Source organism: Cataglyphis hispanica, chromosome 16 (genome assembly GCF_021464435.1).
Source record: "Cataglyphis hispanica isolate Lineage 1 chromosome 16, ULB_Chis1_1.0, whole genome shotgun sequence".
Classification (NCBI taxonomy): domain Eukaryota; kingdom Metazoa; phylum Arthropoda; class Insecta; order Hymenoptera; family Formicidae; genus Cataglyphis; species Cataglyphis hispanica.
The window spans coordinates 710,197-737,507 of record NC_065969.1 but is presented as its reverse complement, the minus strand read 5'-3'; the positions used below and the strand labels follow the sequence as shown (position 1 = coordinate 737,507).

General features: G+C 33.8%; 1 protein-coding gene and 1 pseudogene across 1 annotated transcript in view; one reads left to right on the top strand and one right to left on the bottom strand.

The window, feature by feature from the left end:
* The window catches only part of LOC126855609 (F-box only protein 21-like), a 102,614-nt gene that overhangs the window by 68,993 nt on the left and 6,310 nt on the right, over positions 1-27,311 (top strand). The gene's annotated exons all lie outside the window — the stretch shown is intronic.
* Positions 11,145-16,975, bottom strand: LOC126855699 (ribosomal protein S6 kinase alpha-5-like; annotated as a pseudogene).

The following is a 27,311-nucleotide window of genomic DNA, read 5'->3' as shown; positions in this document are numbered from 1 at the left end:
TAATAATAATCTGTTATGCATTGCGCAAATATAACTATAATTTTATAACTTATAAATGTTTAACATATCTATAACTTTTCTAATATATAATTTAAATTTTCTAATATAATTTAACAGATTGTAAGATGTTTTCGAAGATATCTATTGACTGCTACGTGACTGCCACATCGAAACTAGAAAACTCGGCATATATAGCGTTCTGATGATAAAATGAAGTAGATATTGCATCGTATGGAAACCAAAACAGTAAGTAATTTTAATTCATTGTTAAAACTTTTTCAATCTTTCTGGTATATATATACACAAACTTTTTTTATAAAGATATCTCTATGCTTTCTTAAGTTATTAATTTGTTTTAAACTAATAAAAGAAAAATTTGTAGCATAACATGATTTCTTTTTTAACATTGTACAAAATGTTAACGCGCGCGTTATATACACATATAGAAAAATAATTAAAATTTTTTCTTTCTGTGCGCGAATGTGATATGGACGCGCAAGCGAGCGTGCCGCGGAAAATTAAGATACTCCCTGTGTTGGCGCCCTTGGTTAGTCACGAAAGGCAGTGCTCCCGCGATGCCCGGGTTCGTCCTTTTGCTCGTCGGAGCGGCTCTTCGGCAAGAGGACGATTTTGACGACTGAGCGGGTCAGCTCCGAGGCTGCGGTCCGGATGGTAACCACACTGAGGACCTGCCTGTCCTCCCCAGGCTGAGTGGCGATGATCCAAGCCTCGCAGCCACGTGGACTGGAACTGGATCCTTGCCCTTATGACGATCGGAGCCAGCCAGTGGGTCGAAGAGGCAAGCCGTCAGCGAAAGAACAGACCGCTTTGTGTAAGCTGACACAGTGATGGACCTGGTGGAGAAGGAAAAGCAGTCCCCGCGCGGGAGCCAGTGGAGGCCGAGAGTAGCGTGACTCTCCTGCGGAGTCCAAGACAGTAGGTCGCGTTGTGTCCTGTGCTCCGGCGCAATGTGCGCTAGCAGGCGGGGGTCTTTGGCCGATCAATTTTCTCAGCGGAAATCCGCCCGTCGTACTCAGCTCTGTCAGCTGCCGCTGGAGATCCATGGCTTCCTCGATGAAGGATGCGCCCGTGAGGATGTCGTCCACGTAGACATCCCTGCGTAGAACAGCTGATTCATGGGGGAAGTGGGCCTTCTCGTCATCGGCGAGTTGTCGCAGAGTGGTGAGTCTGGACGGACCGGGTTACGGCTGTAATGCCAACGGAACCCGACAATATCCAACCCAGCATTGTTTTCTGTGCCACAGGTTGGCGGTGTTCTCCGCGTCGCAAGCCTGGCTGCAGGATGTATGCACAGACGTCGGCACCGAGAAGGAGCTCCTTCGAAGTCTGGCGACTTCGGTGGAATTGCACGCGTTGTGGAGCGTCGAGTGATGACGCGCACCGCACGTCGAGCACGTCTTCTTCGACGGGCAGTCACTCACTTTGTGCTTCCCGAGACAATTGAAGCACAACTGATGTCCCTCTAAGTCGCTCCGATGCCGTTTTCGCCTTGTACGCGTCACAGAACATTATGTAGTATTCTTGGTGACACAAGGAGCATCAGTCGCGATTGCTTTTCGGTTTCCGCACATGAAGCACTCGCGACGAACGTCCGGAAGTCGCGCCCGGTTTCGCGGCACTTGGTTCTGGCTTGGACGGTTGCAACGACTCGACCGTGTGCAGCCATCGGTCGAGGAACTGTATCAATTCCGCGTACGACGGCGGATCCGTCGTGTCACTTATCGCGCTCTCCCATTCGCGGCGGGATCGGAAGTCCATGAGATCGACAACGAGGTGAACAAACAGGTCCTCGCCGCTCGTTATCGGTCGACCGATGCTCTCGAGTGAGCCGACGGTACTCAAGACACCGTGGTAAAGATTACGCAAATCTGTGCTCGACTTACCCTTTACCTGTTGAATCGCCACGAACCTCGCGATGTACGATCGCACAAGCAGGCGCTTGTTCTCGTAATAGTCCGTGAGAACCTTCCACGCGCGATCAAAATTCTCGCCTGTCGTGGGCAGACTGCGAATGAGGAGTTCCGCTTCTCCCTTCAGGCACGCCTTGAGGTAGTGAAGCTTCTCGACATTGGCGGTCGAGTCATCCTTCCCAATGAAATAATGAAAGAGGTCGCGGAACGACGGCCAGTCCTCATACAATCCGGAGAACTGAGGAAGTTGTATCCTCGGCAAAGTCGTTCGCGGTGGCTGTGACGAAGGTGTTCCAGCAGCGGAAGCCTCGGTTTTCTCCGTGAATCTGAGACGGCGGAGCGTATCCAGGAACATGCCCTTCTGGGTGAGGTAAGCTTCCTCTGCTACCGTTTGTATGTCCTTTTTGACATAGTCACTCTCGCGCAGGGACTTTCCGGTAGCGAGGAACTTGTCGTGGTTGTGCTCAAATTTCGTCCAGTTGGCCTCCAGAGCTTGGAGGCGCGACTCCACCTGTCCGACCGTTATATTGGCGGACCCCATCTTCCGCAAGTTGTCATATGAGCGTGCAATGCGCCCGTATAGGACCAGCTGCACTCGAGTTATTGAGTCCGTGTCCTTACTCATCTTTGTCTTTTAGGATGAGATGACAGGAGAAGCTCCGAAGATCACAGGCACTGCACTCACTGCACCCACAGGCACCGAACAGCGAGATCCGACTCGAAGGATCAGCAAATGTGCGCGAATGTGATGTGGACGCGCGAGCGAGCGTGCCGCGGAAAGTTAAGCGCGAAGTGAGACGGACAACGGACGGACACACCCGCGAGTATCGCAACGCGATTAAGTCTTGAACGATGCACACTAAGTATGTACTAGTCACACGACAGATTACGCGTGTCATACGATTGTAATCGTAATTCGCACGCGGCGGATGAACAGCGATAAATCGTCTGTCTTGGAATAACTCCGGTAGTCACACAACGGCACTGAAATATGTGAATATTTCTCCACGAAACCGAATTTCTGTTATCACTAGGATAGCGTGTACACGATTGTTCTTAGCGGACTGCTGAGTTTGGCCGTCGGCTCACGTTTATAAAGTCGCCGCCTTCTCGAAGGATCCAGAAGGCTCCCGAAATTTGCTCACTTCCGCCGACAGTTTTTATGCGACTTGTTTGTCACAATTTCATGTTGGATCCTTCGAGAAGGGCGACGGTGTTTATTGATGCCGCGCGTTTTCGCTCGGTCGCAGAAACGCTGCCTCGCATCGCGCGCGCGGCGACGACGCGATCACGCGGCATCTCCATGCTGAGTTCGAGATAGAATGACAATCTCGAACACTTTCGATAAAAATTAAAGTCATCTTGAGATTTTTATACGGAACAATATAATTTCTATTATAAAAATGTTTCTTTTATTTATTTTCTACATAAACATATTCACATATTTAGATTTAAAAAAAATTTTTAAATTGTTTTATAAATTGTATTTCATTGATAAAAACTACTAATTTTTTATATTAAAACGTATAAAATAACAAAATAAATTTTTGTGCAAGACAACAAATATAATTTATTTAGACAAGGTTAATATATAAAAAGTATAATTTTTTAAAACATGTTACAAAACTATTTTTATTTTAAACTAAAAAATTTGCTGTCAAATCTTTTCAATAATTTTAAAAAATGTAACTTGTTGCGCAGTTGAGATTTATGCACAGCATTTTTAATCAATCTATTATAAATGCTAGTGAAATTATCAGTGTGTTAATTACAATGAATACTTTTTTTATATGTTTAAAAAGATATATATATATAATGTATGTATAAATGTTTTTTATATTTTCAATGATACAATAGTTGGTATAATGGAGAGTATTTTTAAGTAAGCGATGATGTCAAGCTTTGTCCGTCAAACATTATTAGAGGGAGATATCCGAATAATGGACTTTTATCATACCATTCAATGAATTCATTAAATAACATTTGGGTAATTATATATATTAATTTAATAATAGTTCATAAAAATAAATTATTATTTTTGTTAATAATATGTTAATTTAATGGTTTTCAATATATTTTATTAGCATTAAATAAAAATAAATTTCTTTTTATTTTTTTGTCTATAATCGATATTTTCTTTACATGTTTTTTTTCAGATAACACAGAAGATGATAACATTCTTTTATCAAAAATTACTTAATAATTATAATTCATATTATAAATGGAATTTTCACATCTTTTTAATTTTTATATCGATGTTCCTTGAAAGATATTAAAACATAAATATTGAAAATGAATTTAAAAATATTACAAATACGATAAAGGTAAGTTATATATTATGTAATGTATATTATATAATTTATAATATTATATAATATATTATATAATGTAATTTAATATATTTATATATAAATATAAAATATGTTATTAATTATAATGATTTATAGCTTAAGTAATTACATTATTTTTAAAACTGTTTGTGTGACAAAATATAGTGAATTTGAATTTTGTTATTACTTTCCCACAGATTAAATATAATGCTGTGCAGAAACAAATAAAAAGAAGGCCGAAAAAGATTAAGTTTGCGGTTGGCATAATTGTAACGCATAGAGATTATTCCTCTAATGCAAAAATCAATCATAACGGCGTAATAATTGGATGGCATCCTACATGCAATAAAAAATTTTTGCACAGATTAAAAAAGAGTAATATGTTTCCATATTTGTGTTTATATAAACAATATCATGTCTGCATATGTCATCAATTTGCAGACAGTACACAAGAACCGCATTATGTCATTCTCACTGAGATAAATAAAATATGTTACATTGAACAAAGTATGAATATTAGTAGCATTCTTATATAATCTTATAAATCACATATGAATTTTATGATCATTCACCTGTACAACGTTAAATATGTTTTATTATTTTAGGTCAGCTATCGATATGTTCACCAAGAGAAATTGATAACGTAGAAATTGGAAGATGCTTTTCTAAATTCGTAAGTACTCATTATGTACCGAACGAATGTTTAACAGAACGTTATCCAAACGATACAGTTGCAATAGACAAAATACTTGCTAAAGTAGTTTTTATCATAATGTACACAAAAAAAATTTTGTATGTGGATGAAGAATATCATTTTGTAAATCTTACATTGTAAAAAAATATTTTTTGTAAATGTTGTTTAATTGACTAAGAAAAATAAAGATTTATATCGCATAAAATTCTGTGTATAACTTATTAATATACTTAAAAATTAAAAATTAAAATGCTGAGTTTTAAAAAAGAGAGGTTTATTGTAAATAAATGATTTCGATATTTTATACATAAAAAATATTTAAAAAGTTTTCATAAATAAAAATTGTTAGCCTTAGAGATTCTCAAAATATGTAATTATAAATGTTTTATAAGCATTTTAAAAGAGGTATTACTAATTCTATGACATTATTTAATATAATTTTTGAAAGTTGAAATTGTTTCCTTTTATTTTTAGATGTTTTAAAGCGAAAGAAATTATAACATAAATACGTGAAAAAAGAATTGTTTTATTATCTAAATTTTAAGGAACAAATAGAAGCAAAGAGTACAAAATATATGAGAATCTATAATATTAAATATTTCTGACATTGGACAATACATTTTTGTATTTTAATAAATAATAGAAAAATATTTATTTTTGCATCTCACAATTGTGAAAATTTTATGATTTATTATCTTGTTATTAACATGATTTGAATAGAAATTTTTACACATTTATTATGATAAAATTCAAGAAACTAAAAATTGTTATTAACATTGCAAATTAAAGTAATTATTGTGAAGTAATTATTGTAAACTTGTATAGTAAATGTAAACTTTCTTCTGGCAACCGAGTTGCAATTTAGAAAAGATATTACTAAAAAAGATAAAAAGACCAAGTATACGTGCCATTTGTGAAAAACTATTATATGCATTTATAAAACAAAGTTAAATTATTGATAATAATAACTTATAAAAATATATGTTACTTTTCCATCAAAGAAGGTTGTACAAATATAATCTATAAAAATATATTCTATAAAAATAATGATATAAAATGCGCTAAATAAATAAAAATTTATGCTATAAAATTTATATCTTTTATTATTATTTAAATAAAAATGTTTTAATTAAATTGTTATACAAAATTTTTGTTTTAATTTCCTAAAAAAATAATTATATCGAAAAACTATGCCAACTAAATAAAAATTTATATAATAAAGTTTTTTTATTTTATTATTTCCAATATTAAGAAAAATTATATTTAATAAATCGCAGTATAATTAAAGTAATAGGTCGTATAACTAAAATAGATTTATTTTATAGTTAACTAAATGCACAATAGACACTCTGTATAAACATCTTTAATAAATCAATAAATGTAAAAAAATATTTCATTTCTTCTGGTTTTATCATTTATCAAACTACATTCTAAAAGGAATTATATATTGTTTAAGTATATTTATTCTATAGACTGTTAAGTGATTGATATTAACAATAAAAGAGTATGTTAAGACACGTTGTAATCGTGTTTGCTAATAAATTCAAAAATAAATTCCATATATTATAAACTTTGTAAATATATAATTTCTTCTAAAAAAGAATTTTTTTTCTATTAAATAAATTAAAAAGAAAATACATTGATGTATATGTATAATATAGTGCTTTATATAGTATGTCTGGTGAAGATTGTGCTAGCGCTCGTGAGTGGGTAGAGCACAATAAACTTTTTTACCATTTTTTTCTATAACTTAATAAAGAAGTTATTATTGAATAAAACTTGGTCGATCAATACTGACTTTTAGCTGGACGTAAATCAGTCAGCCGCGCGCCTGGTGGTGATGCGTCGCCGTAACGGCGGAGCGCTCATGCACACTATCAAGCACGCATCTCATCGACCTGCGTCCGGCTAAAGATCGGCAATGATTGGCCAAACCACTGAACTCTATACATACTGGAGTGCGCTTTCCCACATATAAATCTAATGTAAATGTGCGGCCCGACAAAGAGGGCATTGTGTGATCTTTGTCTCGTTTCTTCTTAGCTCTTGTATGATGTATGTATATATAAACGATATACTACCTTAATACTACCCTTTAGACTTTTATGACGGTGATTTTATCATTAAAAAAGAAGGCTTACAACAGAAAGAGAAAAAGAAACAAAGATCAATGCAATTTTTGTTGGGCCGCATTTTGAGTAGCACAGCGCTTTCCATATGTATAGAGTTTAGTAGGTGGAATATCCGAACGTATCTTGTCGAGAAAGTACTGCGCAGGAGGGATGACGAGGTTTACGTGAAATGGCTGGGATTCAATAGATCGCACAATTCTTGGATACACAAGGACAATGTCGTTTAATTAATACAAACTGTATTTATTTTAACATATGAAAAATATGAAGTACATATAAAAGATTTGAAATATATAAAAAATATAATATATGTAATATGTATACAGCATATAAAAAATATAAAATATAAAAAGAAAAAAAGATATATATTTTTTTTGTTTTCCTATCGATAAGTTGATACATACACACATATATACATACATACGTACACATAATACATTACATTTACATTACGCTAAATTACATACATTTTATAAAGGTATCTGGTAATGTCCCCATGGTAACGTGTCTTGTACCTCTATTCTGTAACTTTTAACGACAAATTCGCTATCGTTACATGTCCTTGCGCAGCAATTATCCGATACGTTTTAGTTGCGCAAGGACACCTAACGATAATAACAACGTCGTTACTAAAGTTAGAGAATAGGCACGACAGGTACGATATGCCGCTTATTATCGTACAGACTTAGAGCAATTTTTGTCTCGCGGATGGTATATACTTCATGTAATTTTGACTTAATACACGATTGTTGACGCGTCATTTCAATGACGCATTTTCTTCGTTCAAACACCGCGTGTAATCGTCAAACGTTATCGTTCTTGCGATAACGTTTTTCATGACTTCTTTAACCTTTTTCGTATCTTTTTTACCATCTACTCGCAACGCGTACATTTTTGCTATAAGTCCAACGAATCGGTCATGATCGCGCCATTATTTTCGTCTCTTATTAAACCCGGCATTTTTTTATTTACAAGCGGTATATCGTACATGTTATTAGCCGGATAATCGCTCGTATCGAATCTATCGATATCGTGTTCCATGTTTTTATATACATTGTCGCTTTTAATGTGATAAATTAAATTATCTATATCGGTGTACATTATTTTACAATTTTTGCGATATAACGGTATCATGTATTCATGGTGAAATTCGTATAAACTTTCGATATATCGAGTATAGCGACGTAAATTGTTTTATTAAATTTCACTTCAAGTCTGCGTAATTCGATGGCGATCAAATTTTCCGAAAAGACTCTTCTACTATGGAAATTTGGTTTTCTGATCATTGCTTCTGCACCATACTGTCCATCCCACTTTGTTACTAATTTTATGTTAACATGATTGCGCACATTTTCCAATGTTTTGCCAAATACCGCGTTATTCATTAATTTATATTAAATTTTTTTCGAAATTATTTCTCGCAAGTGTTCGGAATTTTGTATTAAGTTCGATGTAATCGCGAAGCCATGGAGATTGTGAAAATTGCAAGACGCAATGAATCTTTGCGAAGCGAAGACCATAACACTGCTGCAGGTTGCGATAGTGTATCACGTAATGCTTTTTATCGTATAATGTCGCGAGAAGCTTGTCCTCCCGTTTACCGGGAGGTTTATCGTCTATCGGGCAAAACGGTAGATCAGCGTGCGCATCGTGAAGATGTTGCGGATACTCGAGATTGACTTCGAGGATATATCCCGTAGGCGAATCGAGCGCGATCGATGATGTATCAAAACTGGACACGTCGTCGACCCATCAAAAATCGGAATAGTGTGTCAACCATTGCCCATCCGTACAAATTATTTATATCAAAGTATATTAGATATGATGAAGATATCGATGGTTCATACGGCTGCATGTACTTGTTATTGGCTCGTGCATATCTGCCGGAACATTGGCACAGACCAACGCAAATATTACGTTCGACAAACATAACCATCGATATCGGTGAGCAATTCGAAATTTACACGAATATGCTTCATCATGGCGTCTCATGTGAAACCAGATAAAGTATAGCAATACGCAGGGTCAAGCCCATAACTTTTAATACAACTTTCGCGGAAATTTTCAAAAATGTCGGCCAATAACAAGACATCCGTTTTTAAATACAGATTACTGTATTCGCTTAGTGTTCGAACGGAGAACCGCCTCCAGACGTTCTCGGCGTGCGCGTAATCGATCTTGGATACAGTGTCATCGGTCAAAGAACTGTGAAATGATTCGCGCGTTGATAAAGATGTATCTTCCAGCTTGTCGACGCAGTCAATGTATTTGTATGGAAAGACACTTTTTTGCGTCAATAATTCAAAATCGTGATCAGATAATGTGGAAAATTTGGAACGTAAAATTTTAAATTTGTCCTTATTTAAAAAAGATGCCAATTTGTTGAGACTGGTTGAAAAAAATTTATATAAATCAATGAAACGCAATTTAATATCGCTTCGCGAATCTGATCTTTCGGTGGTATCTTTAACGTGTTTTGTGAATGAAATATATTTTTCTTTCGTTATCGGTAGTACGGCGATTTTTCCGGATGTGCTAAATTTTTTAGTTCTTCGACGAACCATGCGATACAATCGGTATTACGGCGGGAATGATGCGCGGATAATGTTTCGTTGTACGCGCAATGTATATAATAAGCTATGCTATATACTTGATGATGTTAATAATTCCTTTCTTCTTCTTCCGTCTTCTTCAAAACGCGCTCCAAATCGATATACGACAAAAGGCAGCCGCTCTTTTCTATTGTAGTTGTCAAAGCTGAGCCATTTGTCGTTCTCGTTCGATAGCCGGATAGCACACTCGTCCTCTTGGTAGTCCACTGTATACGACTGCAATTTATCCTCCGATGCAAAATAGTGTAAATATCTGTAAAAGAAATTTTTTTATTTTTGTTTAAATATTTCTAAAATAATTTTTTATTAAATATACCGATCGCAAATACATTTCCTGTGATTTTTCTTGCTCAATTACGAGCTCACGAGACGGGATAAATTTCTTAATCCACGCAAAATGTCCGACGTCTTGTGAATCTTGCATGTATAGCAAATTGACGTGTTTGTCTTTTTTTAACTTACTTAGACGTATCGGAACAATGTTTTCTTTTTCGATACTATATATATTTATTGAAATGTCATTATGAAGTTCAAATTTTGTAATTGGATTAATTGTTACTGGAAACTCAATGTGCTGAAGATTTAGCACTGTCGTATAATGCGGATACGACGATTCTCGATTCGCGTTTCTTTCAATTGGATGCAGAGCAGCGACCACTGACCACGCGAAACATGCATTGTCTTTAGATTGCACGTTTATCAGATTTCTATATTTAATAGCTCTAGATTTAAAACAATTATTAAGAATTGTTTTAAAAATCGTACAAATATAATCATCATTTTCAATATTGTTTGTATTATTTGTAAAAAATGAAAATATGTATCATTTTCTTTTAAGCAAATCTGACATTTTAATTTTTTTCTTCTTTTCTTTAATAAGCTATCACTAGTGAAGATAACAGATGCTTATATTATTATATTTGCACGTACGCCACTAATCTCTAATACATTAATTTAATGTACTCATAGCGCAATGAGTTTTCTTAGGCACATTCACCATCTATACAGTCATCATAAATATTCGCTAAAATTTTCTTCGTGTTGGCTCGTCGGTCATTACGGTGATTTCATTAAGATTATCGATTGCGAGAAGTGACGGTGAAAGAACATTTTAACAGGAGCCTGTAATAAGTTGAAGTAATTTATCGTATAAGCTATAATACACTTAAGACGTTCTCGCATTATAATCACAGATAACCCCGATTAACGTAATAAAATTCTCACCATTTTACTTTTCTCTCGATAGCGGTATTAAAAATAAAATTTTGTACATATTTTGAGTAAACACTCTCTCGGAGAAACATCGACTTTAATAATACAGTATTGTTTTACTTCTTTTTTATGTATTAGATATTTTAATAGCACAAAAAAATGTACTTGTATAATCATCATTTACATAAATAAACGTTGATCTATAAATAATAGGAGATGGCTTGTAGGTATAATTAGTTTCATATATGCAAATGCATATGCATATATGCATATTTTCTAAGATTCTTGTGAGAATAGGAATGATGCGATGTTTGCGTCTTGTACGAACGCCGAAGGCAAACGTGTTACATGTGTAAAATGCATGGGAAACGATGAAAACTTATTGGAGCATAAATAGAGAAAAACTATTCGACTATAATCATGGGAGGGTGTTTGGGCCGCTTGCTGGCTTTATGCCTCCTGTGAACGCTCATTTCGTCCTGCGCAATTTGCGAAAGTGATTCATACGATTCGGAAATATCGGAACTGGCATCTCCGTTTGTGCTTATTTGTTCTACTAGGTTGCGTGTTTTCGCGATCGCGTCATTTGGTCTATTACTACTGCAGCAACTATTCTCGCTATCGACGTCGCGTCAACATTTTACGACTCGAAAACTCGAAATTGCGGTTGATATACTTGATAGCCCGCTGTTGGAGAAGCGAGCACATCGGAAAGTTAGAATTATCTCTTCAGAGGAATATGAAATCATACTCGTTAATTGCTTCCTCGCTGAAATCGAAGACGCTCGGGAACAATAGGGAAATGTTGTTCGCAATACTCATCATGGCGCTCGGTGGACGCAACTGAATCGATGACAAGGAACTCGAGGAGGAAGTGAACGATTGTGACAACGAGTCGAAAGTGGAACATTTATTCTTGCGACTTTGGGCCAGCTTGGCATCGCCAACCTCGCGCACTCGGAAGCCCTCGCGCATCGTCGTGTTCGACGTTGAGGGACCGGCCACAGTGTAATCCACGTGATTCATATTCACGATAGATGTCACCAGGGGAAGCGTCGTATCGTTGATCCCCGTTATCCACGAATGATATCTCAGATTTCTCGCAGTGAGCCTGTTCTTTGGGTCACTGTCAGCAGACCCTTGAGAACCTGCACCGCCCCGGCGGACACATGACTCCAAGCCTCGCTGTCGAAATCTATCTCACCATTTCTGATGCGATTCGCCAAGTTAGATGGATTTGCTCGGAAGGATGGATCGCGGGAAAGCATGAAATAGAGAATAGTGCCCAAGGACCACATGTCGCAGCTCTCGTCGCATCCCTGCTTGGCTATGATCTCGGGAGCGGCGTACGGAAGCGTGCAATAGGGCGTGGGCAACAGCTCTGTGTTATTCTTCATCCGGGCAAAACCAAAATCTACTACTTTTACCGGCGAATCCTCCCTTTTATTTGCAAAGACAATATTCTCCGGCTTCAGATCGTGATGTACTATGCCGTTTTCGTGCAAAAATTGCATCACGGACGCCAGTTGCCGCATTATTTCCTTCACTTTCAACTCCGGATATGGTCGCTGTCGTTGCGACAATTCTCCGCCCGTGAGTAATTCCATTACGATATATGTGTGAAGCCGATCGTGATGAACTTGTATCAGCTTCACTACGTTCGAGTGACGCTGGCAAGCGCGTAGCAAGTTCTCCTCGCGGCTGCTGTTTATTTTCTTGCTGATAATCTTCACGGCGTACTCCTGCCGGGTACTGCGATGTCGACATTGTAGACAAATCGAGAAGTTGCCGTCGCCCAAAGGCGGCATTCCTTGATCTAGCTCGTACGTCTGGAAGAACGTGGACTCTTCGAAACGCATGCTGTACAGATCGGACAGCGAAGGCTGTTGCTTGTCGTTGAAGATGCCTCTGCTCACCTTGTTGTTAATAGATAAGATGGAAGTCGCAACGTACGAATAGTTCTGCAAAATTATCTACTTTGAAAAATCTATCGATTGTCGCTTTTTTTAATTTTATTTCACATTGTTATTGAAAAATCTCGCGAGAAAGATGTGAGAGTTTAATATTCTATCTTTTTCTCAATACGCTACCATCAAACAATTGCTCGACAAAGGATTGTCTCAATCGGGAAATTTTAATGCAATTACTTTAACGTTAAACCAATTGATAAAATATGTAATTGTTACGATACACATCTATTTGAAATGGTAATGGAAATAGAATCAAGGGAACTTACGCTGAAATGCCAGTCAATTTTGTTATCATAAATGATCGGTGGGGTCATCTGGATGACGGGTCCTTTTGTAAACTCATCCAAGAAATTCAAGAAATTGCTGCTCTTCGATTCATGCACGATCAGTGGAACAATCGGCGGTTTAATTTGTTTCTTTTCTAAAGCTTCCCAAGTGAAATTCGGCGCGGCATCCATGAAGAAGGGATGATTTTTGAGCTCCTTGGCATCGCCTGGCCCACCGCCCAGCCTTCTTCGCGGATCTTTAATGAGCAAACGTGTGATGAAATCCCACACAGTATCACTCAGATGAATTGGCTTCGACGGTGGATCGCTCGTTAGAATCCTTTTCGAAAGTTTCTTGTTGTTTTTGCCATCCAGCGAGAAAGGTGACGAGCCGGTCAGCAATTTATATGTTAGCACGCCCACGCTCCACCAATCGACAGCCTGTGTGATAATATTATGATAACATTATTTTATTGTTTTATAAATTATAATTGAATATTATAATTGAAATAAAAGAATTAAAAGAAATTTACCTATAATAATGTAAATACAGGATATTTCTAAATAAATGCGAAAAATTTTAGGAGATAATTCTTTATCAAAAATTAATTAAACATATACTTCTATATTCCTCCCTGAGTTACGTTCCTCCAAAGGGAGAAGTAAAAATTAAATTTTTATTATTTTTAAATATTGGACAAGTTAGAATTCATTTTCTTTAATATTTACTATAAATTTTTTTTACTCATTTTATTATTTTTTTCTAAAATTCAACTTCTCGTAACTTGAAACCTGTGTCATTTAATACAGTGCTATGAATAATAATGTATTTTTCTTTTTTTGGAAAACTATTAATTTTACGAAAAAAAATAAAAGAAATAAAAAAGTTTTTAAAGAAATCAAGCTTTCTAACGCATATTTTTAGATAATCACATTCCGGTCTGTTAAAAAGTTCTAAAAGTAAACTAAAAAATAGGGAATTAAAGTTCTAATAGGGAATACAATTGAATAGGTTGTTGATTTCATCCTCTTATATAATAATATGAAAAGACTAAAAAAATATTAATAAGTATTCTTTCTACCAGTGGTAGTAGAAAGTGTCCACCAAATTTCATTTTTTTTGTCCAAAAGTTGAAGCAAATAAGAATTTAATTTTCATTAGCCTGTTTGAAAAAGGGAGATAAAAATAAATAATATAATAATATAAATAATATAATAATATAATATAACTTCTCAAGGAGGAACATAGAAGTATATATTTATATAAAAAATCCCCCATAATTTTCGACAAAGAATCATTTCCTAAAATTTTTCGCACTTAATTAGAAACACCCTGTATATGGCTGTATTATTATAAAACTTACTTATATTTGTTTTCATATTCTTTTCAAGTCTTTTTCTTATTATCTTTTATTTGCACATTTTTTAATTCATTTAAAATTGATTGTTTTTTTTTTTTGCGAAAATTTAATTTGATACTTTACATTTCGTTGCTTTTCAAACACTTTATGTAATAATTCATAAAAAATAATTATAAATTTAATTATACAGAGAAAAAGAGAGAGGAAAAGAAAGAGAAAGAGGGGTAGAAAGGAGGGAAGAAAGAGAGAGAGAGTGAGAGAGAGAGGGGTGGTGGGGAAAGGAGAGGAATCAAAACAGATTGAAATAATAATCATAAATTATTATTAAAGAAAAAAAGCTAGAGAGGAAAGAAAGGTTAAATAACACGAGTAATGTGCAAATGTCGAAAGGTTTCGACTCACAATATCGTGGCCGGTCGTGCTTTCTATCACTTCCGGCGCCATGTACTCGATCGTTCCGCAAAACGAATAGGTACGCGCGTTGTCGTTTCTCTCGTGCGGTAGGAACTCCTTGCTAGCGCCAAAATCTGTTAATATGAGATGTCCGTCTTTATCCAACAGTATATTTCTGAGCTTGACGTCTCGATGGATTATGCCAAGCTGCAACAAAATAGAGAAAAATTCATAAGTTTTCAATTTAACTTTTAATTAAATTGTTTTTGTGCAATTATTCTCTTTCATCGCATTTTCTTTTCTTTTGCACACTATCAGATAATTAGATACGATAATCTAATGTATCATTAAAAAAAAAAGAATTGAAGCGGAAAATACGTTATTATATTATCACTCATAATGCACAAAGAACCAATAGCAGAATAATTTTGATAAAAATAGCTTATTATCTTTTGTTTATGCATACTATTATTATTGTTATTATATTATATTAATAATACATACATCATGGAGACATTCAAGCGCCAAAATAATTTCGCCGATATAAAATCGGACCATGTCCTCCGTGAAACGCTCGTGAAAATGCAGATGCCTAAACATGTCGCCACCAGCCGCATAATCTGAAAATAAAAAAAAAATGTTTTACTATCCACATTCTTTTCTGTATCCGTATTGCAAACAAGCTTTTCTATTCTCATCGAATATTATACAATATTGATAAATGTGTGCCAGATAAAATATATATTATATTTTTTTTATGTAGATGCTGATTTCTTGAACTTGGATGTATTATATTTGCGGTTAATTGTAAGTAGAAACTGAACGGATCAGCTCCAAAATTAATATATCTATATATTTCAAGATTGATGAATTTGACATTATGCAAAACACTCGTCTTTTACAATATAAAATATTATATTATAATTAATTAATAATTAATTTGTGAGTTAAAGTAAAATTTGCTTTGTAGATATAATTTAATCTCAAAATCATAATTATTATTTTACATCAAATTAACTTTTTTATAGTGACTATTATATCACGATTTTAATTATTGTAACAAAAATTCATGAAAATAGAAATTTTAATTCTACAGGACAAATCTTTACATTAATTTACAAGTAAATTATTATCTAAATATTTTAAAAGGCTAAAAGTGTGTTTTGTGCAATGTCAAATTTGTGAATCTATATATAATTAAATTTATTAACACTTGATGTAGCTTATCTGTCAAGTTTCTTGCTAAAATGAAATTTCTAGCACACGTTTTATGTTAATATATTTCGTTTCATATCTACTTCGTTCATTTCTACAAGTACTTTATTCATTAATTTTTTTATTTCTCGTTGAAGCTTACCTAAGATTAAACAGAGCCTTTCATTAGTCTGAAACGCGTAGTGAATTGTTGCTAAGAAGGGACTGTTCCGGATGGCCACCAGGATGTTCCTCTCGGTCATCGTTTTCTTTTTATTTACAATCTCTTCTTTTTTCAACACTTTCATGGCGTAAAGTTTACCAGCGTCAACACCGACCAGCTTTTGCACCAGGTAGACTTTTCCGTAAGCTGCGCCAAAAATAATTGATAAAAATATTAAGTATCATTTATATATTAATGATCAATAAAGTAAAAAACATTTCTATTATTATAAAAAAATATTATTTTAAAAACTTAATAAATAATAAAAACATACGTACATTAAAAATATACTTGCATATTAGAAATTCAATATCGTATTTATGTTATATTAAAAAAAAATATTTGTAAAAAATTTTTAATATTTATAATATATAACATAAATTATGCATATATATATATATATATATATATATATATATATATATATAAATATTAATCTGTTTATGAATAAATTGTGAATATTAATAGTATTGATATATAAATATTTTGTTCAATATTATCATATATAAATAATATATGTATCAAATAAAGCCTCTCACCTCCACTACCAATGTTTTCCAGGATGTTAAAGTGCGTCCTATCGACTTTTTGGCTTCCATTATTCGTCAGATTTGCAGTAAAAAAGAAGAAAAAACATAGATCCGGTAAGACACACATATTAACGTACTTTTGGTAAAAGATAAATCAATAATTTCCGATCGATTATGACAGATATCCGTTATAACCCAGCGATTCGGGAAGATTATTACGGAACCGAACGTGCTCCAAGCCACGTGCTCGCGTATTGTAAAAGCTTTGTGTCCACTATGCTAGAACTCTCGGTCTGAGATCTTGGTTCGAAAAACGTATAGCGAATAAAATTGCTGCTTTTTCAAAGCTGCAATTATTGGCTAGTATATTGCTCAGGCCAAAAACTCGGACCGAGTTTTGGCCTGAGAAATGTGCCAATGTAGCCAATGAATTTTAAAATCGTGGATACAAGATTAAAATGTTTCTCAGAAAGAACCGTAAATAAAGATTAGAAAATTCAATCTCAATAATTTTTTTTTCGTACATTTATGTATCTGATGATTTAAAAAGAAATGTATTAATAATAAATGTAAAATTATAAATGTAAAAATAAAAATGTATTTGATGATATTTAAAAAATAATCAAACTTTTTATCGAAATTATTTATAATAGAAATTATTTATAATTTATAATAAAATTAATTTAAGATTCATCGAATAGATGAAATGATAAACGTCCTGCATATCAATTAATGATTTATCAGTCTCTAACAACTCTTTTTTAATAATGGAAAGTGGAATTGCAGATTGTGATTATAGTACCTAAAATGACAAAACTTTTCGAGGGACAATAAAAGACACTTGTATTGTATTGTCTTTTTTCTCTTTTCGAGCGAGAGAAGAAACAATAATACTGATGTATAGCCGAACATCGCGTAAACGATGCGCGGAATGGAATGCCGCTTATTTGACGTGTCGCAAAGGCAAATTAAAACCTGTGCGACACGGCAGGTGCGTCGTCGTCGCCACGTGAAAATATACACGTGAGCAATTCGTCGTCGCAGTTTGGTGCAACTGTGTTTATCGCCTCCCCGGAGATTTTGCGTAACACACAACAACATATGTGCCGCCACTTATTAAAGTGGCAGACATATATATCTCTAACAATAAGAGAGAGAGAGAGAGAGAGAGAGAGAGAGAGAGAGAGAGACAAAATCCGTACAAAAATCGAAAATGATCGCAGAGCTTAAATAAATATGTGGCACAGTTTTTATATTATTATTCCGTATTATTATTCCGTATATTATATTATTATTAGCACAGGCATTTATATTATTATTACGAAGCAAAATGTTTTGCAATTTTACATTCTAGCATTAATTTTCAAAACAATTCGCACTATGTAGCAAACACAACAGGCTTTATAAAAATAGTAATTATATTTCTCGTGATTTATTTTTATCTCATTCTGCTTTCTCTCATAAGTACAAATATTCATTTAATTTTACTCGCTTTCCGTCGAAAATATATAGAGAATTTTTGTTCACAATAAAGGCGAAATTATGAACAATTATGAATAATTGATACGATGAATCATAAGGAAAAAATTATTTTTCAGAATAACAATAAAATCTCCATTTTTCAAGAACGATTATGAAAATTCGTGTTCGAAAAATATTTTTCGAATAGAGAAAGTATATTCAAAAACTACCGTGCTTATACGACCATTGTGGAAAATCTCGAGATAATAGTTTTTAAATGATATATAAGTTTTACTCTTATAAGCCGACGTTACCGTTAAATCGTATTGTCAACTCAAACTGCATGTAAATCATGCCAAAACTAGTTCCTTTACATTACAGAGTCTTCGAGGACATTTGTCAAACATAATACCAGAGTCCTTCAATTTAACTTTCACAAAAAAGGGAGAGGGGAAGAAGAGAGAGAGAGAGAGAGAGAGAGAGAGAGAGAGCACAAGTAGATATTATTTTTTATACACAATAATATTGCTTTGTTTATTATTATATTATTTTACATATACATATACATATTTTTGCTCTTATCTATGTTACTTTATCTGTATTTATCTCTATTTTGTTATCGCAAAGCAGATGAAAAAATTACGAAGAATTTTAATGATAATCAATTAAAATATATCTTTTCGGAGATTTGTCTCGCCGTCGAACTATTATTATCTCGATTATTAAAAATAAGAAAAATATGCAATAAGATTCCTAAGATATTTACTTAAGAAATACAAAATACACAACTCGATACACACATATATAGTATGTTATCAGCAGTAAAATTTGACAACAGTAATTTTGCCATAAAAACTAGATAGTTTGGAAACATTACATTTTTGCTTTCAGAGATTATGCAATATGATCTATTTTCAATTTTAAAAAGATTCATAAGTATAAGAAAACATATTGTGTTAAGAGTATAATAAATAATGTTTTCCTACAAATTTCTAACCTATACATTATAAATCACAATAATACATCTTTTATTGACCAAAAATAGTGTGGGCATGTATATTAATAAAAAATTATAAATTTTATAATAAAAGTATATTTTTCCTCTAGTTTTATCAATTTTATTAATTAATATAAAATTATAATTAAATATGATAGAATATCTTTTCAATGTGCGTCATATAATATTCCTGATTAATATTTGTAGAAAGTACATATTATTTTCGGCGTTGCCAACCGTAAATCAGTGCAACGGAAAACGTATACGTTTTCATTTGCGAATATTACACATTTATGCATTAAGAATACCGTATCAGAAACGTATACGTATTTTCACCATTCGAATTGAACGCATACGTAACATTGCGAACAAGTTATAGAATAGGGCCCCAGGGCAGTAAATGGAGCGCATACTTTTAGAATTATAGAACAAATATTTAATAAATATAAAACATTTGTTCCGGTCTCTTTTGGGGATCATTTTTAGCGTGTTTAAAGCAATAAATATAACATTATGACTAATAAATCACGATATTAATGAGAAGAATCGCTTACATAAAAATATATTCAATAGACGCAATACTTACCTAATGAAAAGATTATTAAAATGTTTAAAAGCATTAATTGATCTGCAATAAATAAGATTATTTTTGAAATACGTCAACAAATTATTCACTTGAGAAGAAATTAAAAACGCAATACATTTATAAGAAATTGATTTTTAATTTATTTTTAATAGTTAATTTTATGATACTTTATACACGATCTTATTACTGTATGTTATTCCTACTCCAAAATAATAATTGATATTATGAAAAAAAGAAATAAGAATGCGCATTTTTTAGCCAGCCGATATAAAAAATCGTAATAAATTAAAAGTACAAGTTCTTGAAATTACTTCTACTAATTCTTATAATCATAAATTAAATAAAAAGTGACAAATGAAAGCTAGGGCAGTAAATGAAGCCCTTATTTTATTACAGAACAAAGGTTTAATAGATTTAAAGCGAATATTCCGGTTCAGTTTTCTTGAGTTCATATTCAGTATACTTAAAGCAATAAGTATGTAACTATTAAATCACAATATTATCGAAAATCTGCTTACATTAATATAAGTTAAATAAACGCAATACTTCCGTAATGGAGAAATTTTTAGATTCAAAGAAGAAATTTTAAGAAACTTAAATATAACAAGCGAAAGATACAGTTGCTTTACAGATACATTTTGCACGTCCGAACGGATTTTGAGCTGTATGAGGGTAAGGGGAGGGGATATGGTGTGACTGAAGCGAGCGCCGATATCCGGCTATAATTTATAAATAATATAAACCATGAATAAAGAACAAAGGATGTCAAAAAGTCGCAGTATATGATTTGAAAGAGTATAGATTGGTTGAAAAAGTGTAGCAGTTATTGCGTCGTGTCAAAAAGTGTTGCTTGGGTAAAAAATAAAAATAATAATTTTGCAGCCATATTAGACGAGTCTGACGAAGATCACGCATTGTCGGATGACAGTAATTACATTAGAACACGTGCAAAACGTGATGAGAAAAACATTTTAGTATGAAAATAAACTGTGTTTAATGGCGAGTTTGTGACAAATGACAAGAGTGCAAATAAAAGCATAAATACGAAAAACTATGAACTATATCGCACGTCCAATCTACACGAGTGGTACTGAGCAACGCGTTATTGAGCCCACTCTTCCCTCGCTCGAAGAATTTCAAGAACGCGACATAGGATAGGCTTTGTTGCGAATACTCGATTTAATTGTAAATATAAACAAATATAATCCAATTTGCGCGAGATATCACATAAAATTACCGCGAGAAGTAATGATGAAAAAAGCGGTGATAAACGTGCAATCTAAAGACAATGCATGTTTCGCGTAATCAGTGATCGCTGCTCTGCATCCAGTTGAAAGAAACGCGAATCGAAAATCGTCGTATCCGCATTACACGACAGTGCTAAATCTTCAGGACATTGAGTTTCCAGTGACAATTAATCCAATTACAAAATTTGAACTTCATAATGACATTTCAATAAATATATTTAGTATCGAAGAAGAAAACATTGTTCCGATACGTCTAAGTAAGTTAAAGGAAGACAAACACGTCAATTTGCTATACATGCAAGATTCACAAGACGTCGGACATTTTGCGTGGATTAAGAAATTTATCCCGACTCGTGAGCTCGTAATTGAGCAAAAAAATTACAGGAAATATATTTGCGATCGGTATGTATCGGTATATTTAATAAAAGTTATTTTAGAAATATTTAAACAAAAATAAAAATTTCTTTACAGATGTTTACACTACTTTGCATCGGAGGATAAATTGCAGTCGTATACAGTGGACTACCAAGAGAACGAGTATGCTATCCGGCTACCGAACGAGAACGACAAATGGCTCAGCTTTGGCAACTACAATAGAAAAGATCGGCTGCCTTTTGTCGTATACCGATTTGAAGCGCGTTTTGAAAAAGATGGAAGAAGAAGAAAGGAATTATTAACATCATCAAGTATATAGCTTATTATATACATTGCGCGTACAACGAAACATTATCCGCGCATCATTCCCGCCGTAATACCGATTGTATCGCATGGTTCGTCGAAGAACTAAAAATTTAGCACATCCGGAAAAATCGACGTACTACCGATAATGAAAGAAAAATATATTTCATTCACAAAACACGGTAAAAATACCACCGAAAGATCAGATTCGCGAAGCGATATTTTGTATTGTTGTATTGTCTCAAACAATACAAACAAACAATCAATACAAAATGTATTGATAAGTGCTGTCTTATATACATTTTCTTTTATTTCTCAAAGTTGGAATCACGTGCAATTTATTTCTCACATTGAATAAAATTTATGTGTAAATTGTGTAAAATTACATGTCAATCGGAAGCATATCTGGAGTTATTATTGAATAAAAGTCTGACCTACTAAACTCTATACATATGGAAAGCGCTGTGCTACTCAAGATGCGGCTCAACAAAAGGACATTGATCCTTGTCTCTTTTTCTCTTTCTGTTGTAAGCCTTCTTTTTAATGATAAAATCACCGTCATAAAGTCTAGAGGGTAGTATATCGTTTATATACATACACCATACAAGAGGTAAGAAGAAACGAGACAAAGATCACACAATGCCCTCTTTGTCGGGCCGCACATTTACATTAAATTTATATGTGGAAAGAGCATTCTAGTGTGTATAGAGTTCAGTGGTTTGGCCAATCATCGCCGACTTTTAGCCGGACGCATGTTGATGAGATGCGTGCTTGATAGTGTGCATGAGCGCTCCGCCGTTATGGCAACGAATCACTACCAGGCGCGCGGCTGACTGACTTACGTCCGGCTAAAAGTCAGCGTTGATCGGCCAGGTTTTATTCAATAATAACTCCTTTATTAAGTTATAGAAAAAATGGTAAAAAGTTTATTGTGCTCTACCCACTAACGAGCGTTAGCACAATCTTCACCAGATACCTTATATAAAGCACTATATTATACATATACATGAATGTATTTTCTTTTTAATTTATTTAATAGAAAAAAATTCTTTTTAGAAGAAATTATATATTTACAAAGTTTATAATATATTGAATTTATTTTTGAATTTATTAGCAAACACGATTACAACGTGTCTTAACATACTCTTTTATTGTTAATATCAATCACTTAACAGTCTATTGAATAAGTATACTTAAACAATATATAATTTTTTAGAATGTAGTTTAATAAATGATAAAATCAGAAGAAATGAAATATTTTTTACATTTATTGATTTATTAAAGATGTTTATACAGGGTGTCTATTGTTCATTTAGTTAACTATAAAATAAATCTATTTTAGTTATACGACCTATTACTTTAATTATATTACGATTTATTAAATATAATTTTTCTTAATATTGGAAATAATAAAATAAAAAACTTTATTATATAAATTTTTATTTAGTTGGCATAGTTTTTCGATATAATTATTTTTTAGGAAATTAAAACAAAAATTTTGTATAACAATTTAATTAAAACATTTTTATTTAAATAATAATAAAAGATATAAATTTTATAGCATAAATTTTTATTTATTTGGCGCATTTTATATCATTATTTTTATAGAATATATTTTTATATTAGATTATATTTGTACAACCTTCTTTGATAGTAGTATAGGGGCCACTATAGCGAGACAGGAATGTCCCCCTTTTCCCCTTGGCGCCAGCCCCCGCTGTGATCCCTTCCCCCTGTCCCCTGGGCAGGTACCTGAGAAAAAGAGTGGGGACTCGTGGACGTCCACGAGGCGATTTTTAATTTTAAAATTTTTTAAGAGTGTGGGAATCGTGGACGTGCACGAGGCAGTTTTTTATTTTTATTTTTCCTGGGCTGGAAATACTCGGGCTGGAACCTGGGTCTTCTGCTTTTCTGGTCGGGGTCCTAGTGCGGTGGGCTAACTGAAATCTTACAAGAGTGAGAGTTAGATGTGGCATTTAAGCGAAGAGTAGCTCTCTCCGGCCCGGGGACCGAGCGCTCCGATTGGTTTGTCCTATAGTGGCCGGCTGTTTGATTGGTTCCGACGAGCTGGAAAAACGAGAGAGAAAATAGAGTGAGAGAGAGAGAAAGTGGACAAGATGTCCGAGGTGTCAGAAGCCGGTAAAATATCGGCCGCCGAAGACAGCAGAGATGTCCCATTGCATTCCCCTCCTCCTCCTCCTCCTTCTCCCCAGCCCTGTGGAAAATCGAAAAATATCGCATGACATACGGTATCTCTCGCCTTCGAGCGTCCTTACGGAAAAACTTCGAACTGCAGCGAGCGCGTCGCCCGCGTCTCTCCTTCTTGCTGAAAAAGAAAAATCACCTAGTGCGGAATTATCAGTTATCAAGATATACAAACGTAATACGAAGCGTTCATGATCGGACATGATCGTCCACGCCGGTCGAGTCATGCAACGCAGGTAGACGCGATGTCGTCATCGGAGGCGATACGCTATCGGAGATTGAAAGAGCTATGGCGCCTTGTGAATTATTATACATATTCTGACTTTACAATTAGGCAATGATAGCGTAATTAAGTTCGAAGAGTGTAATTACTATCATTTTGGAAAACGAAACCATCACCATGGAGGATATTGTGAACTTTCTAAGCACATACGCAAAGAGATTTCGAGCAAAATAACATTAACTCCGCAAGTTTTGGGACAAAAATTTTATCAAAGCGTATTTTCTATTTCTACTTTTTTATATCTATCGAGGTCAATCCAAATCCACTTAGTATATATACACTCGATAGATTTTTGTCACTTAACAACCAATAGTAAAATTAGGAAAATTGTAAAAAGGTAAAACTAAAATTATTAGTAGTTATTTCAATAATTTAAATTGTGTGTGATGTGTTTGTGGAATTAGTGAAAATTAAGCATGTTTTTGATGTTGCAATTTAATAGGATTGTAATAAGAGATAAAGATTTAGTAAAACCAAAATCTTCATCATCTAAGGGTTTGATGAGTCATTATCCAATCTATATATTCATCAATGTATTCCAAGTTTTCTGACAAACATAGCTTGCTGTTACTTATAATTAATTATTCTCATAGATTATACTTTCATAGATTATATTTTCAACTTTTCTTTACTTAAGATTTATTATTAAATTATAAGCATAAAGTATTATTCTATTTTTTAGTATTTCCTTTGGTTATAACATGCTTAACAATGTGTGCTATTTTACAATAAATTATTCTAAATTATTAAAAATGTTCAGAAGATCAGAAATAAATTTTTGTAATGTTGTATTAATCAGTTCTATTATATTTGTTTTATTTCATTTTATGGTTAAGAAGAAGTTTATTTCATTTTATATATAAAACATAAAGTACGCTTTTGAAATACTACGATTATTAACAATTTAGAATTATTATCAAAATTAAATTATTACTATATTTCTCTTCTACTTCCCATACTTCCGAAACTATATTACCTCTCTCTATCAGTCACCAAGGATCGTTCGCATTTTGCAGAGCTACCCGTAACTCTCTCTCTTTCTCTCTCTCTCTCTCTCATTCTCTCTCTCTCTCTCTCTCTCTCTCTCTCTCTCTCTCTCTCTCTCTCTCTCTCTCTCTCTCTCTCTCAGTCACCAAGGATCGTTTTCATTCCCCAAGAGCGATCCTCAATTTAATTTAATCCCTTTGTGGGTTCTACCTCACATAATTATTTATATAAAACCCAAATGCATATATAATAAATTAATATAAATTAATACACATTATATCGAATAAAAATCTATCAGAAAAAATATAAGATCGAGTATTTATTCTAAAATCTAACGATTAAAATAGTAAATAATATTATGCAAGACTAAAATTATTTTCTCTTCTTTAAATCCCAAGAATTATTTCGGATTTCCTTATATCGCCAAACCGCTTTTTTTATTATTATTATATCCTCCCTCAGTGGAAGGAGTAATCCGAAAGCGATCCTCCCGTGCGTCGGTAAAACGCGCGCGTAACCGTCGGAATAGACGGCTTAGGAAGAAATTGGCTAGGGCTCAGGCGGAACCACTCGAAATTAACATCACAAACGACACTAACGTTAACATTAACGTTAATATACTTACAACTGACACTCCTCACTCCCCGATTTCTGCTACTTCTTCTCCAGCTTCCCTTACCCGCTTAAGATCAGAGTTGCCCACCCTCTCTATTATCATTTTAAGCGACTCTCCCTATTTTTCTCCCCATCACTCCCTTAACCAAGAAGAATCTCTCGAAGAACCACGGGATCAACTACGAAGGCGAATCACCTCTCTCCCCGGCTTCCCGATTCAATCCAGAGGAAGTATCCTCAGAGACCGAGGACACGTCTCGATCCGAACCGGAACCGCAACCCAACCGACAAAGGTTGTCCGAGGACCAGTTCCGCCTCTGGATATTGGGCCAGTTTCCTCCGATCTACGACCCACTTCCAGACGGAATCGTCTGCATAGGGCCAGGCCCGGTGGATCTCAAAGAGTTGAGGACCGCATTAACGGAGGGCATACCCGACAGCGTAATCCCGTGGTTTATTTCGGAGTGTAAATATTCCGTCGCCGTCCCTATCGAGATCCTTTGGAAACAATTTTTCCCTTCTACATGCATTATAGAGGAAATTCCATAAAACATACACACAAAAATACATAAATAAAAAATAATTAATAAGTAGTATATACTAAGTAATAAACTAAGTAATGATGTTAACCTAGATAATCCATGTAATTTTGTTCTTTTTTCTTACTTCTTTATTAAATAAATGTGAAAATTTGATGTCTTTTAAAATATAAATAATTTTATTTTTCTTGCATAACCCGTTCTCTATCTCATATCCCGAGAAGGTCCCATCCTGGATAATAAGGATTTAGTTTCTTTACCGAAAAGGAGACCACCGAACGAACGGCCTACTGACAGAGTAAAAGCGACTTTCCCGGTCGTTGACCTGTCTCAGGCCCCGGTCAGTTCGTTCGTCTCCGAGACACTCGTTGTCTAGCGTTTGTCTAGCGGAGTTAGATAGGACGCCGCCCTCCCGCTGACTCTGACTTTAAGGAGTCTGGACGTAACAATTATACTTTCATAGATTATATTTTCAACTTTTCTTTATTTAAGATTTATTATTAAATTATAAGCATAAAATATTATTCTATATTTTAATATTTTCTTTTGTTATAACAATATGTGTATCATTTTACAATAAATTATTCTAAATTATTAAAAATGTAGTTCAGAAATAAATTTTTGTACTGTTGTATTAATTAGCTCTATTATATTTGTTTTATTTAATTTTATGGTTAAAAAGAAGTTTATTTTATTTTATATATAAAATATAAAGTACGCTATATTCAAATTTGTCTTATAATTTTTCATATTTTAATTTTAAAATTTGAAATAATGTTATTGTTGATTATGTATAAAAATTTATTTATGTAATAATATTCAGACATTTTTTCATTTCAAATATTACTTTTAAAATATTTTTTTT